The following is a 15579-nucleotide window of genomic DNA, read 5'->3' on the forward strand; positions in this document are numbered from 1 at the left end:
CCTCCCTTCAAATCAGTCATAGACAGCTACACTAAATTAGGAATTTTTTAAATTGCCAGATTCCAGTACATCCCAAATAAACATCCTAAAGTTTTTGTTACACACAGATGTTCTCTTAATGTTTATTTGTTGAAAGGGGATTTGAGCTTCACTTTCCTGTTTCTTTCATAACTCTCATTTTAAGGTAACAGAAAAACAGAATTTCATCTCTTTTGCTGATGACTGAACATTGAAATACTGGCAAGGCACAATACAGAATTCGCATCGTGAGTTTAACTTCCAAACTTAACTCGCACTGAGTCACTTGATGGGTGAATTCATGAGTCAGTCACCCCACCGTACAAATTCCTCCTTGTTTTCCTAAAACAGAATATATCTTAGCTTCCAGAACAACTTGGAATGCCATAGCACATAGTAGGTGCACAACAAATGCAATGATATATAGAAAGATCAGTGAAACATCACAGATTATCCTCAACAGGAATTGTGTGATGTTTACTTGACGATTTAAAAGCTCTTTAAATTATAGAAGGGCATTAGACACTGCAGACAAGCATCAGGAGCGATGAAGAATGGAACCTTTCCACTAAGAAATCTAAGCTTAGAAAAAGATAACAAAGAATTTCAAAATGAGTTGTGCCACTTTTTTCCTTTTAGTCTATGTAATTGAACAGGAGTTCCTAGTTGCAAAAGTAAAAGAATACACACTAGTCACATCAAGAAAACAAGAAGCAAAGGAGAAAAAAGGTGCTAGACAAGTAGGAGTGTTGAGTGCAGGAGAGAAATTTCAGGAGACAAGTGTATAGGATGCTAAACTAAAGCATCGATAAACCACGCGCTGATTTTTTTTTTTTTCTGATTGCCAAGTCCTAGTGTGACTTGATGAAATAAATAAAAGATCATAGTTCCTGGACTCTGGCTAAATCATGGCAGGTAAGAAGAAATTGTCCTAGCTTTTAAGACTCCCAAAAGGAGCTTCAGAACCAGGTGCCATCAGGGATAAGCCTTGACCTAACAGAAAAGTTTCCAAATCCTTACACAAGCCTATTGCTGGGAGAAAGGGCATGGGGGTGAGGGGTGGGGATGGAGGAGGCACGGAAGGGCTTCCTGATGTCACCAGTCACAAAGGAGGAAGGCTGGGAGGGAGGGACACCCCTGAACCAACAACACACACATACTTTGCAATACATGTGCATACAGAGACATTAGACTTTGCCTTCTCATTTCTCACTTGTGTGTACCCGGAGCCAGATTACACTGCAGAGGTAAGGAGCAAAGATGAAGTTCTCGTCCTGGGACCCGGAGACGACAGAGGACAATGTCATGTTATATTTCTGCACTGGTCACAATTGCGCCTCATTAAAGGAGCCCACCAGCACGAATCCTGTTGACTGTCGTCATTTCACATTTTATTAACAGCTTGCTAGCAAAGACGTTTGAAAATGAAATTTCATTCACACTGACCCGAGGCCAGAAAAAAAAAAAAAAGCAATAGTGGCTGCAAAATAAAATGGGAAGCCTTCTCGTGCTACAGAAGAAACAACAAACCCTGCTGAAGAAAGACTACAAACCAAGAGGCAGTATTTTAAAGGCTGCAGCGTCCCTGTTTGACAATTGTGTGTTTACAATAAGCCTAAGCATAATTGCTCTGATGGGCTGTCAGGGAAAAGATTAATTTGGCAAAGATTAGTATTGACTTGCTGTTTATTAAGGCTTTTAAACAGCTGTATCTGGCAGCATTCCTGTAAGTGCCTGTCATATCTGAAAATCAGCCTCACACCCTGGTGCTCGCCAGCTGTTACTAAACAATCTTCCACCACTTTGAATGTCTTTCTCCAGGCCAAACAGCAAGAGCAAACTATTGCCAAATTAGCCCTTTTCTCCTCCTGTCACTTTTTTTTTTTCCCCCTTTTTGGAGGTGGGGGCAGGGAGCTTCTGAATGCTGAAATGTCAGCTCGTGGCCGATGGCTTGGCTGATAAGCGGTGCAGGAAGTCAGGAGGTGGCTTGGTGCGGGTGATCGCATCCCCCTCCGGGCGCGCAGCGCTGTGAGTCACCTCGCACAGACAGCGAAACCGCAGCCTGCAACTGTTACAAGGCAAAAGGTTTGAAAGACAGTTAGAAAGTGGCGATCAAAGGTCTGAAGCCACCAGATTCCCAAAACTTTGTGTCCCTCGGACCAGCCCTTGCCCGCGGGGCCCTAGCGCTGGGAGGGACGCCCGGCGGGGGCGGAGGGCAGGTCCGCGAGCGTCCACGGGTCTCTAACTTAGGGACCGCGCTCGGGGCGACGACCAGTCACTCGCGTGCAGCTGGCATTCGGACTCGGTGGAAGCCTGCGGGGTAAGATAGGTTTGCATGTTCTAAGGCTGTGCAAGGAAAGGGGAGATGGAGGTTGGTAGTGGAGTAAGGCCCGGCAGTTTCAAGTCCAAGTCCGGTCATAAAGGCGATGGAAAGAATAGCGCTCCAGTGCAGTTAAAGGTCAGGCCACGCGGGCCCCCGTGTCACGGGGGGAGTCACCTTGGTCTTTCCAACAGGACTGCTTTTTCGAGCATTAATCGCAACCTGGTGGAGTTGTCAGAGCAGATGCAAAAGGATGTCACTTCTTCATCCTTGCTTGGCACCTTCCGTGACTCTGTGCGCTGTAGTGGGGAGGGGAGGGAACTGGCCTCGGGGCCAAGCTGATGCTAGATATTAGGCTTGGAATCACATCACGCAGGATTCGGAGGTGTAGACAAATGAACACTACTGCTCAGCCCTAAGAGTAGCCCATTGCTCCACAGGCGACTGAGAACTCTGTTCCTGATTCTTTTTTTTTTTTTTTTTAAGATTTTATTTGTCCATGAGATACACAGAGAGAGAGAGGCAGAGACACAGGCAGAGGGAGAAGCAGGCTCCCTGCAGGGAACCCAATGTGGGACTCATCCCAGGACCCCGGGATCACAACCTGAGCCAAAGGCAGAGGCTCAACCACTGAGCCACCCAGACGCTCCCGTTCCTGATTCTTTCCACACACCATGACAGTGGGTGAGAGGTAGATGAAACGTAATACTAATTCAGCACTCCCAATCAGAAGTGACTCACTATTGAAAATAAAAGGCAAGATATGCCTCTCACTGAGTTCCCCTGAACCCCACCAGGACTTCCATTCCTGGTCCTGCTGAGGCCCAGGCTACAAACAAAAGAAAATCCAGAGTGCAGAACTTACTTAAAAATTAATCTGTGACTGTAAGTCACAGAGTATTCTAAATCCTAAAATATCCCTGCTCCTGTGGCCATTTTCTAGGGCAAGAGCTACCGCTGGAAGAGGTAGCCTACTCTGAGAAATTAGGCCCAACTTCAGATTGTGCGGAAACGCACCCTCTCGACTTGATTGGGTGGTAGACCTTACTTAAAAAGGAGCTGCTCCATCACTTGAGTCAAAGCACGTCTGTTACTCACAGTTACATTCAGAGAATACAGTATCAACCATTTACTCCAAACAAATTAATATTGTTTTTAATAGAATTCGAGAAAGACCACGGTGGAGTGGGGGGCAGAGGGGCACTTCACTGTATCCTTACCATGTTTTGGAGGGAACATTTTTTTTAAAGATTTTATTTATTTATCATGAGAGACACACAGAGGGAGAGGCAGACACAGGCAGAGACAGGAGCAGGTGCCTGGTGCAGGACTCGATCCCAGAAACCCGGGATCACGACCTGAGCCAAAGACAGTCGTTCAACCACTGAGCCACCCAGGCACCCCTTTGCAGGGAACATTTAGCAAACTTTTTCTTCACAGCTTTATAGGTCTGGTTGTCCCCCACTGACCTATAATTCTTTGATTATTCATGTGAGTAAACTGAGTATAGGAAGTGAAGGACTAAATTGTTTGGGGGACTCACTGTGATTACACAAGAACCAAAGAAAGCAATGAATGAAAGGAAGCTGTCCCCACGGCATGTGGTCTGTGGATAAAAGTCCTTCCAGAAACTTTGAGTTATTGGTGGGAGGTTCAAACAGAAACTGTACCATATGAAAGTAGCTTGTCCCGATAGTCATTGTTAGGTCTATCTTGGATCCAGTTCTCTCCAGTTCAGCATGAGAAAATGGGTCAGAATTCATGTGTCCAGAAACTGTAACCAATTCTGTGGAGTATTTTGTATCTTATCGTGTGTGTGTGTGTGTGTGTGTGTGTGTGTGTGTTTATCAAGGTAGACCCACAGAAACCTAAATCTGGTCTTGGTTAGAGTTTCATACAAGAAAAAAACAATGGCGTATCTAAACGAAACTGCAATTTCCGGGTAGTATTACAAAATACACAATATCTACAAAACCATTCTAGCTGTTGGGTTGGGTCACTTTTAACACCTGGTTTCAAGATGTGGTTTCAGCAGACCAACATAACAGAAGTGACAGTCCTTTACAACACTAAGGTCCCCTGGAGTAGCTCTAGATTGGGTTTTCTTCTCTTTCTGTCTCTCTCTCTCCCCCCCTCTCTCCCTCTCCCTCTCTTCTCTCTCTTTTTACAGAGAAAGAATCTGATACTTTATATAACCTATCAGTCTCTTAAAAGGATTCTGGCCTTGTGTTCCCAGAACATTCGCCTTCAGCTGAAGGAGCCAGACTGCCTGCAACCAGCACAAGTCGGCTTCATTGTCACTTGGCTGATCACTTTGTTAATTCTCAGATAAATGGAGAACGGCTCCATTTGCTCTCCTCCTCCTCTTAGTTCCAATGCAGAGCAATCCAGAGTCTCTGAGGACTTTTCTATATGACTTCCCATTTCACACCACAGATGGTTTAGATAAAAACTATTAGTTCCATTTATTCAAACAGCTTCATTGCACCAAAATGAGCGTATTTTTAGCATTTTGCTTAAAGGTTTATTTCCCTGGCTTTTTCTTTCTTTGTTTCCTTCTTCTTCTTCTTCTTCTTCTTCTTCTTCTTCTTCTTCTTCTTCTTCTTCTTCTTCTTCTGTGTAAAGGAGTTTGGCTGACGTCTCAGGTTTCAATCATCAATTTTCCTGCACCCATGCCCCCACCCCCACCTGCCACAGCTTTTGGATTGGAATGGAGTTGAGGAGTCCTCTAAAAGACAATTTACTTTTTTAAAAGCAGTGTTATAATACATTTACAAGTTTGATCTTGCCTTGATTCAAAGGCAAACCTTTGAATGTTTGCCTTCTTCCATGAGGTTAGTTGTGATCATTTCCACGGGCGCACAAGTACTATATATGCCTGTTTATCTTGGTGCTATTGCGATGGCAAATATTTTCATTTGGACAGCACACCATACCAAAAAAAAACCCTCTTCAGAATACATATTCAAAGAGAGGACCTACAAATACACAAGTTCAAAACTTTACCCTCCTTGGTTTTGCGCAGAAAGTTGTAATGTAAACTGCTTGGTAGATGTTATCTATGTTTAGCCCCTGAGCTAAGACAAGAATTTTTAAAAATTGTCTCTTGTTACTTTAGGATTAAAATGGCAGGTGGAGGGGCACCTGGGTAGCTCAGTCCATTAAGCATGTGTCTTGATTTTGGCTCAGGTCATGATCTCAGGCTCCATGCCCAGTGGGGAATCTACTTGACTCCTTTTCCCCCTGCCCCATCCCACCACACTTGCACTCTGTCTCTCAAATAAATAAATCACTCTTTAATATAACATAAAATGGCGGGTGGAAATATATAAAATGTAATATGTAATATATGATATGTGATAAACAACATTTTATATACATATAAATATATATCCAAATGCCATTATAATCCTTAAATAATAGCTGATAATTTTTTTAAATTCTTGTCTTAAAGGTATTATAGATTTATATATATAATAATCGACTCTGGTATATAGAGATTATATAAATATAATCTACTCTCTATAGACTATGTATATAAAATAATCTACTCGGTGTATATTAATTATATATATAATTATCTTCTGTAGTATATATATAGATTGTTTATATAATAATCTACTCTAATATATATAAGTTATATATGGAATAATCTACCCTCGTATAAATGGGTTATTACATGTAATCTACTGTGATATACATAGTTTTTAGATAGATAATAATCCATGCTAGTACATAGATTATATATAACAATCTACTCTTGTGACTCATAACTAGAATTATACAGTGGTGTAAAAACTAGACTAATTTCTCAAAGCATAGCTGGTATAAACTAACCAACTTGGTTTCCAGCTCCCTCCCCCCCCCCTTGGTTTTTTGCTTCCCTCCCCCCAATTCTCTTACCTCTTTGGGGATATTTCTGTTTTTCCCAGAGTGCTCATGTGTGCCTGTGAGCTCAATGGCCATGGATATGAAAATCTTCCCTCCCCTTATTAGTACCTCTCCTGTTATTCAGAAACGCTCAAGCTTTCCCATTCCCTCAGAGACTTTAAAGGCACCAAATATTGATGTTTTATAGGATCAAACAGAGCATGTCACCATCCAAACCTGGTTTTCTTGACCATTAGATTTTCAAGTAGCTCTTTAATTGTTCCTTTAGGGATCCCTGGGTGGCGCAGCGGTTTGGCGCCTGCCTTTGGCCCAGGGCGCGATCCTGGAGACCCGGGATCGAATCCCACGTCGGGCTCCCGGTGCATGGGGCCTGCTTCTCCCTCTGCCTGTGTCTCTGCCTCTCTCTCTCTCTCTCTCTCTGTGACTATCATAAATAAATTTTTTAAAAAATTTAAAAAAAATTTAATTGTTCCTTTAACCCATTTAATTAAGAGCATAATCATCCACCCTCAATATAACAGACACAAAGCCACTTTCACTGGCAGCCTATACTTGTAGACTGCATGTCTACATGCATGAATCTAAAGGTGGCCTAGAGGAATCATAAATTAATGCTGTATTTCTCAAACCTTAGTATATTAAAGTAGGTTTCCAGGCTCCATTCCCAAATAACCTGATTTGGCTAGTCTAGAGTGGTGCCCTTGTATCTGTATTTTTATGGTGATCTCAAGAGTTGATGTAGATGTCTACAAACTAATCATTTATGAAGAGGTCAAGTCAATCTTGCCATCAACTTTGAAGACTCTGAAGTTCTCTGCTTCCAATGCCTAGGGTTAACACTGACTTAAAGAATGAGCTTCTGATAATAAAAACACAATCAAGTAGTATATATATATCTAAATTATCTGATTGTATCTCTTAAACAGACTTGCTTAACAATAAATCTAGGCACCCCCCGACCTGGGCTATACAGTGCTCACAAGGCCATCTCGCTCACATTCCTGCATGCAGGCATTTGTCCTCATCCTTATTGCCTCATTCAGCACTTTACGAAGGAAGAAGAAGGAAGAGCAAAGAGGAAAGAGGAAAAGGAGCCATGTCTTCAAAGACAAAATCTCATAAGCACATGATGATTCCCTAGAGAAAGAGATAGAACCAATCACCATCCCATGGTAGTCTTTTCCCAAAAGCAATGAAAAAATCAAATTCCTTTTACAATCATGATCACCTTCTAAAGAGTTTGGGTCCTCTTAAAAGAGGGGTTTGTTTGGTTGAGTTTTTCCAGCAGAATGCTATAATGGAACAGCAAAAATAAACCAGGAACAGAGTTTAGGTGCAGAGGCTAAATAAAGGGCTGAATTGCTCAACCAAAACCAGAATGCAGGTAACTTTGAGTGACTGGGAATATTTTCACAAAAAGGAATGCGGATGAAGAATTAAAAAGGAAGAACTATTGGAGAAAGTAACATGAGCCTAAGGGCCCTGGGAGAGATGAACTGGCCAGTGGTAGCTTTTAGGTATGTCCCCTAAGGAAATGTTCACACAGCGTTGTGTGTGATAGCTACGACTAGAAACAAGCTAAATGTTTACTAGTAAGAAAATGGATAAATTGTGGACTCTTCATACAATATACTACTATACAGCTACTAAAGAATGAGCAGGAACTACATGCATTGATGTATAAAAGAAAAGCAAGTTAAAGAATTTCATATACAGTTTGATATCAATTACGTCCAGTTAAAAAAAACATGTCATACAGTAACCTATACTGATTGTGGCCACATATATAAGTAAAAGAAGTATAAAACCAGGCATGAGAATAACACTCAGTTCATGAGACCAGCTGCTAACCAGCAGAGGGAAAGGAACAAGATTATATTCTTATTTGATAATTATTATTACTTAATAACACTACACTATTAGCCACTTCTGCCTTTTATTTTAAATATTGCAAAACTTGTATTTTCTCCATTTTAGTCCCAAGTACTCAGTAATTTAAAGGACATTTAGGCCCAGGAATGTTAAGTCTAAAATAATCTGCATTTCAAGATTAAACACTTTGCTCGCCGCCAATTACCTACCTGCACGAATGTCCCCCCACAATTTCACAAAAATCTTCTACATACACAGAAATTTATAAGCTTGATTTTTGTGGATATCATAAAAAGGAGTTGAATCCCACATCTGGGTCAGCACAATGGGAAAGAGTGACAACTTGGGTCATGTGACAAGATAAAATAACACCAATAACAACTCCCCAAAGGCAGCAGATGTAGAAGCTGAAAGTCTGAGGCACCCATGAGGTATGAGCCTCACATTTCCTCCTACTGCCCAAGAATCCTCAGAAAGAGCTTTGGGTTTCCACAGGAAACGGGAAAGGAGTGTTGAGGAGATCTGACCAGGTCTTCAGAACAAGTCAGCCTCAGACAGTACACATATGTGCTGTTGACAGTAATGCAATTAACAATAAAGAGAGTCTCCAAATCTTTGGGTAAACATCTAAATTTGGCTTTAACAATCAGAGCTTCCTTTTTTCTTTCTGTTTATTTCATTACAATACCATATTTTCCCCTCTTATCTATTGTGGCTGGATGGAAGAAGAAAATGATAGGAAATTTTCCAGATCATTATTTTTCTATCTCCAAAAAAAGTTGTGCTCTGACTCCAGCATTTTAGGAAAGATAATTTGAAGCAGTCATATCAAAACAAGAGCATAAAGACAAACCTTTGATACCAACCAAAGTGCCCTCTAGACATTCTCCATTCTGAGTCTTTCTTGAAGCCAAGGATAGGCCAGAGGACAGGATCGGTGCAGAATGAAGTGACATACACGAGTACGGTGATAGGGTCCACCTGACACATTATCTAGAAATCTGTTAAGAACTAGAGGTTTTGCAGTCTGGAAGCCTGGAAGTAAGGGGAGGAAGAAGAGGGAGAGAGGAAAGAAAATCCTAAACAAATCACTGAAGACAGACTATGGCAACATCTGGACGGTGTGGTGATGAAATATTTCACAGGTCACAGACTTGAGTAATTCCAATAGGAAATCTCCCAAAGACACTTTTCTGTGTCTACATCAAGCTTAACCTGAGACTTCACTCTCTTCTAAAACTGCCCAGTGAGTAACTCAGAGGATGAATAGCAACAGTTAATTGATTCTTTTTTCTTTCTTTCTTTCTTTCTTTCTTTTTTTTTTTAAGATTGTATTTATTAATCCATGAGAGAAACACAGAGAGAGGCAGACACATAAGCAGAGGGACAAGCAGGCTCCTGATGTAGGACTTGATCCCAGGACCCGGGATCACGACCTGAGCCAAAGGCAGATACTCAACCACTGAGCCCCCTAGGTGCCCATATTCTTTTCTTTTTTTTTCTTCTTTCTTTCTTTCTTTCTTTCTTTCTTTCTTTCTTTCTTTCTTTCTTTCTTTCTCCTTTCTTTCTTTCTCCTTTCTTCTTTTCTTTCTTTCTTTTTCCTTTCTTTCTTTCTTTCTTTCTTTCTTTTTTTTCTTTCTTCTTTCCCTTTCCAATGCTTTTAATTCTTAAGTGAGTCATTTATTTGACAATTCTAGCTTCTGTAGCTTTATAGGAAAATGCTATTTGGAAATCCAAACAATATCAATTGTTTTTATGAAGGAATGACATTTTCTGTTCATTTCTGAACCTCAGCCAAGAGAGTTCCTGGCTTGCATTTGGGGAGGGTTTTCCTGCTTGTGGTTTTTACTTTTGGTGTGTTGGTTCATTTTTAAATGCAGAGCTTTCTAATTCTCTAATTTAGTTGTGTAGTTTAATAAAAAGTGAAAGCTCAAAAGAGACTTTGTTATTTTCACGCACATAAAAGAGACACCGATTTCTCTCTCTGCTTTTCTTATTCCAGTAGGTAAAAATCACTTAGAAAAATAAGTCTTTTTCCTCCATTAACCATGTAATGAAGAAACCATTGAAAAGCATGACTTTAAGGGTTTCTTTTTTGAAATTAATGTCACTTTAAGATGGCTCAAATTATTCCAAACTAAATTCTAACGAGAAAGTGTCTTGCTTATACCATTAATGGAAGATGGGGAAATGCCATCTTTAATAAAAACAGAAATCGCGGCTTACTGCTAAAATAAGCCTAATCTCCTTTAGGTGATGGCTAAGGGAAGGTGCCAAAATTCCTACTATGAATAGATTTCTGGATGTTGAGCCAATCAGTTAGTTGTTTTGAAGTATGAGTCATATTAAACTAATATTGCAGAATATATTTTTCTGAAGGCATTCTCCATTATTGCTCTTTTAACTATCAAACCAAAGAGATTTGATAATACTTGGGGTTATGTGAGGGTGGGGAATTTCTGAGATGATTATCTCTGGCCTGTAGTGTTATGATCTATCTCTTCCCTGGGGCAGCCCAGTGTAGGCTGCATCTGATGCTAATGCATTTCTCACAATTCAGACACTCTCCAAATGCCAGCCTTGCACCTAAGCCACCATCAGGAGAGTGACAACAGCTTTGTACTGGAAGAGGGGTTCTTCTCATTGGGAGCTGTAATCATGGTGCCATTTCCTGGGAAAATACCAAGTATCTCTTTGGGCACAGGGTTGAAGATAACTTTTGTAACCTAAACTACTAATCCACTCACCAGACAGTCCGGCTTGGTTATAAAAATTAGCACAGATCCGGGGGATCCCTGGGTGGCCCAGCGGTTTGGGGCCTGCCTTTGGCCCAGGGCGTGATCCTGGAGACCCGTGATTGAATCCCACCTCGGGCTCCCAGTGCATGGAGCCTGCTTCTCCCTCTGCTTGTGTCTCTGCCTCTCTCACTCTCTCTGTCTGTGTGTGACTATCATAAATAAATAAAAATTAAAAATATATATATAAAAAAAATTAGCACAGATCCAAGTGTCCAGAATTTTAAAAAGGAATGCAAGAGGACATCATCAACCTGGTAAAAAGTTACATCTCTCCATCTTGCATCACTATTTCTTTGGGGTCAGATTTTTGTGATCCTATGCATTTGAGAAAAGTTCTTATTGAAAAATGGAGTAGCAGCTGGTTGCTCCTGCTCTGTGTGGCAAAGGAAGATAGAAGACCATGGGCCAAGCCAAGGACACTGCCCAGTGAAGAAGGGACTGCTCCAGATTGTACAGGCCACGTGAATTTGACCAGCTATTTCTTTCTAAGACCACATGCAAGGCATTAGAGGAAGTCAGTGAGATGTGGTGTCCAATGAGCTGGACTCAAAAGCCAGATGACATCTGAATCAAGAGACTTGCATAAATGAGAGGGAGGTACTACTAACAGTTATGCCAGAACGATGGAGTAACCGGGCCATGTTGAATACACTGGCATGCATGAACACCCCGCCTCTAAGCCACACAGACCTTGGGCTAGTCGGTGTACCCCAAAGAGCCTCTGTTTCCTCCTCCGTAAGATCAGACTGAAAGAATACCAACATCTCAGGGGTTGATAGCAAGCACCACACAGATGCATTCTATTTGGAAATGTGTCACTCAATAGCAGGATCTAGCCAACACTGGAGCAGTTTGCAGATCTCCACTTTTTACTGCCCAGGACACCACAGCCCTCTGGAACTTGGCAATCCTCCGTGGCCAATGCCTCAGAGCCAAGACTCCTCAGTGAGGAGTGTGTTTCTCTGGTCTAAGAACGCATTTCCCTGTCCAAGCTCCTTGGACTACACAAACTACTCTTAGATGGAAAATGCTTTTTTTGTCATCACATGGCTACAAACACTCAACCAGCCAGAGGCTGAGGACTCTGTGGTCCTTAAGACCACACCCAGACCTGGCAGCAGAGTTTAAGCCAGACACATTTGGGGGCACCTAGGTGGCTCAGTTGGTTAAGTGTCTGCCTTCGGCTCAGGTCATGATCCTGTGTCCTGGGATCCAGCCCCATGTGGGGCTCCCTGCTCAGTGGGAAGTCTGCTTCTCCTTCTCCCTCTTCCTCTGCCCCTCCCCCTCACTCAAGGTCACTCGCTCCCTTGCTCTCTCACTTGTGCTCTCTCTCTTTCAAACAAATAAAAAAACTTCAAACTAGACACAGTTTTTAAAAGCTCATTTTAGAAGCACCTCCCCTCTCCAGCCTTTATCTGCCTCTGTACATCCAGACTCATAAAATCCTGAGCATACCAGCATGGCACACAAAGCTAGATGTATATATAGATAGTGTAAATATAGCAATAAACATAGATACGGGCTAAGTATATGTATGTGTATATAATATACATATAAAATGTATATGGTATATACATATTTTTAAAATATAAAAATATAAAAAATAAAAAACACATATTTTTAAAATACATGTATACTATATATACTGTATATGAAATATATAATATATACTATATAGCATATTGTGTCTATACATGTGTGTATATATATGTGTGTGTGTATATATATATATATGTACACATTTATATAGTCACTACATAGAGGAACCCTAATCCCAAAACTAAGCAGATTGTCAATAGGAAACAGTCCCATGGGAAAGATGCTCCATTCAGATGCCACAGTGTGCCACCCAGATCTCTCCCTTCCCCACGGAGGCACTCATTCTCTAGCTGTGCAGAGCATTAGCTACCGGACTGTCAGCTGAGTTCCTCTTTGGAAGTTGCTCTCAGCCCAAGAAAGCTGCCTTGCCCAAGTTCACACCCCCTCTCCAGAGGCCACCTGCATCCAGCGGCCGGCACACATGGTCGCCTCAAACCAGGGCGACACTGAAGGACCACTGCAGGCCCAGAGCTCCTGGCAGTCAGGACCACCGGTAGCCTTTATTTGGTGACCGTACATCAGTCCTCTCTCTGCCCATCCTCCTTCCTCCACCCTCTGCAGGTGTTGACTCCCCTCCCCCAGCACTCCCCAACCACCTTCTTGCCCACAGAGCTCCATTCCTGGGGGCTGTTTCCTAGGGAACCCAACCTAAGACAATGCACCGTTCCTCTTTTTGGTTTCTTGGAGGAAAGAAGAAGAATAGATAAAAAAGAAGCAGTGCTAAAGGTATTCCTTGAGACATGGTCTCAGGAGTGAGCTGGTGAGAGGGAAACCATGGTTGCAGCCAACCTGGAGCCATGCAAGACCCAGAGTAGACACAGGAAGGCCAGCCCACAAGGTAAGGGCATGTACCTGAATGGCTTTATTTTACCAGCAAGCACTGAGTCATGTAGCTGTTCTTTGAATGAAGACATCTTTAAAATCTTCATACAAAAACCAAACCAAACAAACAAAAAAACCTTCATACATATAGGTGTGTATATATATTCTTTTTTTTTTCTTATGGATTTCATTTATTTATTCATGACAGACAGAGACACACTCACAGAGGCAGAGACACAGGCAGAGGGAGAAGCAGGCTCCATGCTGGGAGCCCGACACGGGACTCGATCCCGGGTCTCCAGGATCACGCCCTAGGCGGAAGGTGGCACCAAACCACTGGGCCACCGGGGCTGCCCTGTATACATATTCTTTAAAAACTGCCTATCAATCCGATTATCTGACATGGCATTAATCATGTCTGATAACCTTTCCAGTTATCACCCACTTGCTCATTTGGAGAAACCTACCTGACCTGCAGATAGTCCCAAGAAGGAAAGGTCCCTCTATGGAGGTCTGATAGGCAAATAGGCAAATTCCATTGTATTTTGGATCATGCAAAGATCAGAGGAACAATTCTGTATTCCTGGAATCTAATTCCCGATGTGCCTCTCCACTGAAGAGTTTCCTGCTGGCTCACTTCTTTGGCTGAGTACTGTTGGGAAGGAAAATCCCTCTCATATTTGACCTTTTGTCTTTTTACACAGATCCGTGTAAAGAATCTGGCTGGAGGGCTTTCCCTCAGGCTTCTGTTGGGACAAAAGTTTTACAATTTGACAATAGGAATTCTCTATAGCTGATCAGTCAGAAAGGTGGGCCCCTGGAAAAGTTAAAAAATAAAAAGCGCCCTTCAAGACGTAGCTTTTTTATTATTATTATTATTATCTGCAAAGCCCTGTGAGCTCAAGGGCAGAAAGACACTATGGTATAATAGATCCTGAGTCCACTTTTGAAATTGCTCTATGCACATAAATCCTTCCTTTTAAATTATGAACCATAATACATTAGTAGTGAAATTGAAACTAGGTGAATGGAATTCAAGGAACCAGAAATTATGTACGATTTGTTACACATGATTCTGGTCTACCTTGAATACCTAAAGGGACTGTGAATAAGATCTAAACAAGTGAGGCATTAGCATTGACCCTACAATCATGTTGTGGGCAGATGTCAAACCTCCCTCATACTCACAGACTGTGGAACTCAGCAAAGAGCTACCGAACCATATGCATGCCAGAGAGGACTGCCTTGCCCTCTCTCAAGCTCTTCAGAGTGGCTCAGGATTTCTAGTTACCCTCCCAGAGTAGCTTAGGAATTGAAATAATTTGCTCCTGCAATATTTAATCTTTTCTCCGATTAAAGGCCTAAATACAAACGAATCTCTAAAAGAAGCAAAATGGAGGCCTCTCAACTGCATGGTATAACATCTTCCCCAAATCCATTGCTGTTATGTACCTGATAGAATTGATAATTTAGAGAAGTGTTCAGGAATGGCTCTTAGAAAGGAGGTACCAAAGAAATCTGAAATTGTCAGAGTGGGAAAATCAAAGTGGCCACTCACTGTAAGCCTCTACTTTGTGTTTGTCCTCCTTGCTCCATGTACATATACTGCTTCCTAAATTTTCCCACACCATAGATGGGGATCTTGAACACCTAACTATCAGAAAGACAGTCGAAGGAACAGATACTTTTTGAGAAACAGATTCAACAAAACAGCATGGAAGCTCCTGAGCAGTGTAACTAACTAGTACTAGTGCTGCTGGAATTTGCTTCCTCCCCACCCTGAGTCAAGGGGACACATCCTCAAATAGAGGTCTGTCATAAGAAATCAGGTGGATTCTAGGGATGCCCATCAGGAATAGAAAGCTATGATTGGATTCCACCTGGCCCAGCAAGCCAGTAGAAACTGGGAGGGTGTTCCATGCAGAGAGGTCAATGCAGCAGGAATCAGGTGTACCACTCCAGTCTGGAATGGGACAAGTCTTAGAATACCAACCAGTGGAAAATGGGTTTCCATTCTTATCTGCCTTTGTTCATAGTAAAATTTTCTATTTCCATAACAATTTGAACTTTTTCAGAGCTTTCCCATGCGTGATTTCATTTCACAAGAAGATAAACAGCACCAAAAGGGCAACATGACAATGAGCATAAGTCAAAATATCCTTACATGCATACAGCTGAGAAAGCGTCACTGGTGAGTTTGGGATTCTAATAGTCACCAAACAGCCAGACCACAGTTCCTGGCCATGGTGTCACCTAGCA

The 15579-nt window shown here is 41.9% G+C and overlaps 1 long non-coding RNA gene across 1 annotated transcript in view; it reads right to left on the reverse strand.

Moving 5' to 3' along the window:
- Positions 1 to 47: 47 nt before the first annotated feature.
- LOC140620373 (uncharacterized) overlaps positions 48 to 15579 on the reverse strand; it is a 47907-nt gene continuing 32375 nt past the window's right edge. Inside the window, exon 3 of the long non-coding RNA XR_012020176.1 lies at positions 48 to 2086. This is a non-coding gene — a long non-coding RNA (uncharacterized lncRNA). The remainder of the gene's footprint in view (positions 2087 to 15579) is intronic.

This window comes from Canis lupus, chromosome 28, assembly GCF_048164855.1.
Source record: "Canis lupus baileyi chromosome 28, mCanLup2.hap1, whole genome shotgun sequence".
In the NCBI taxonomy this organism is placed as follows: Eukaryota; Metazoa; Chordata; class Mammalia; order Carnivora; family Canidae; genus Canis; species Canis lupus.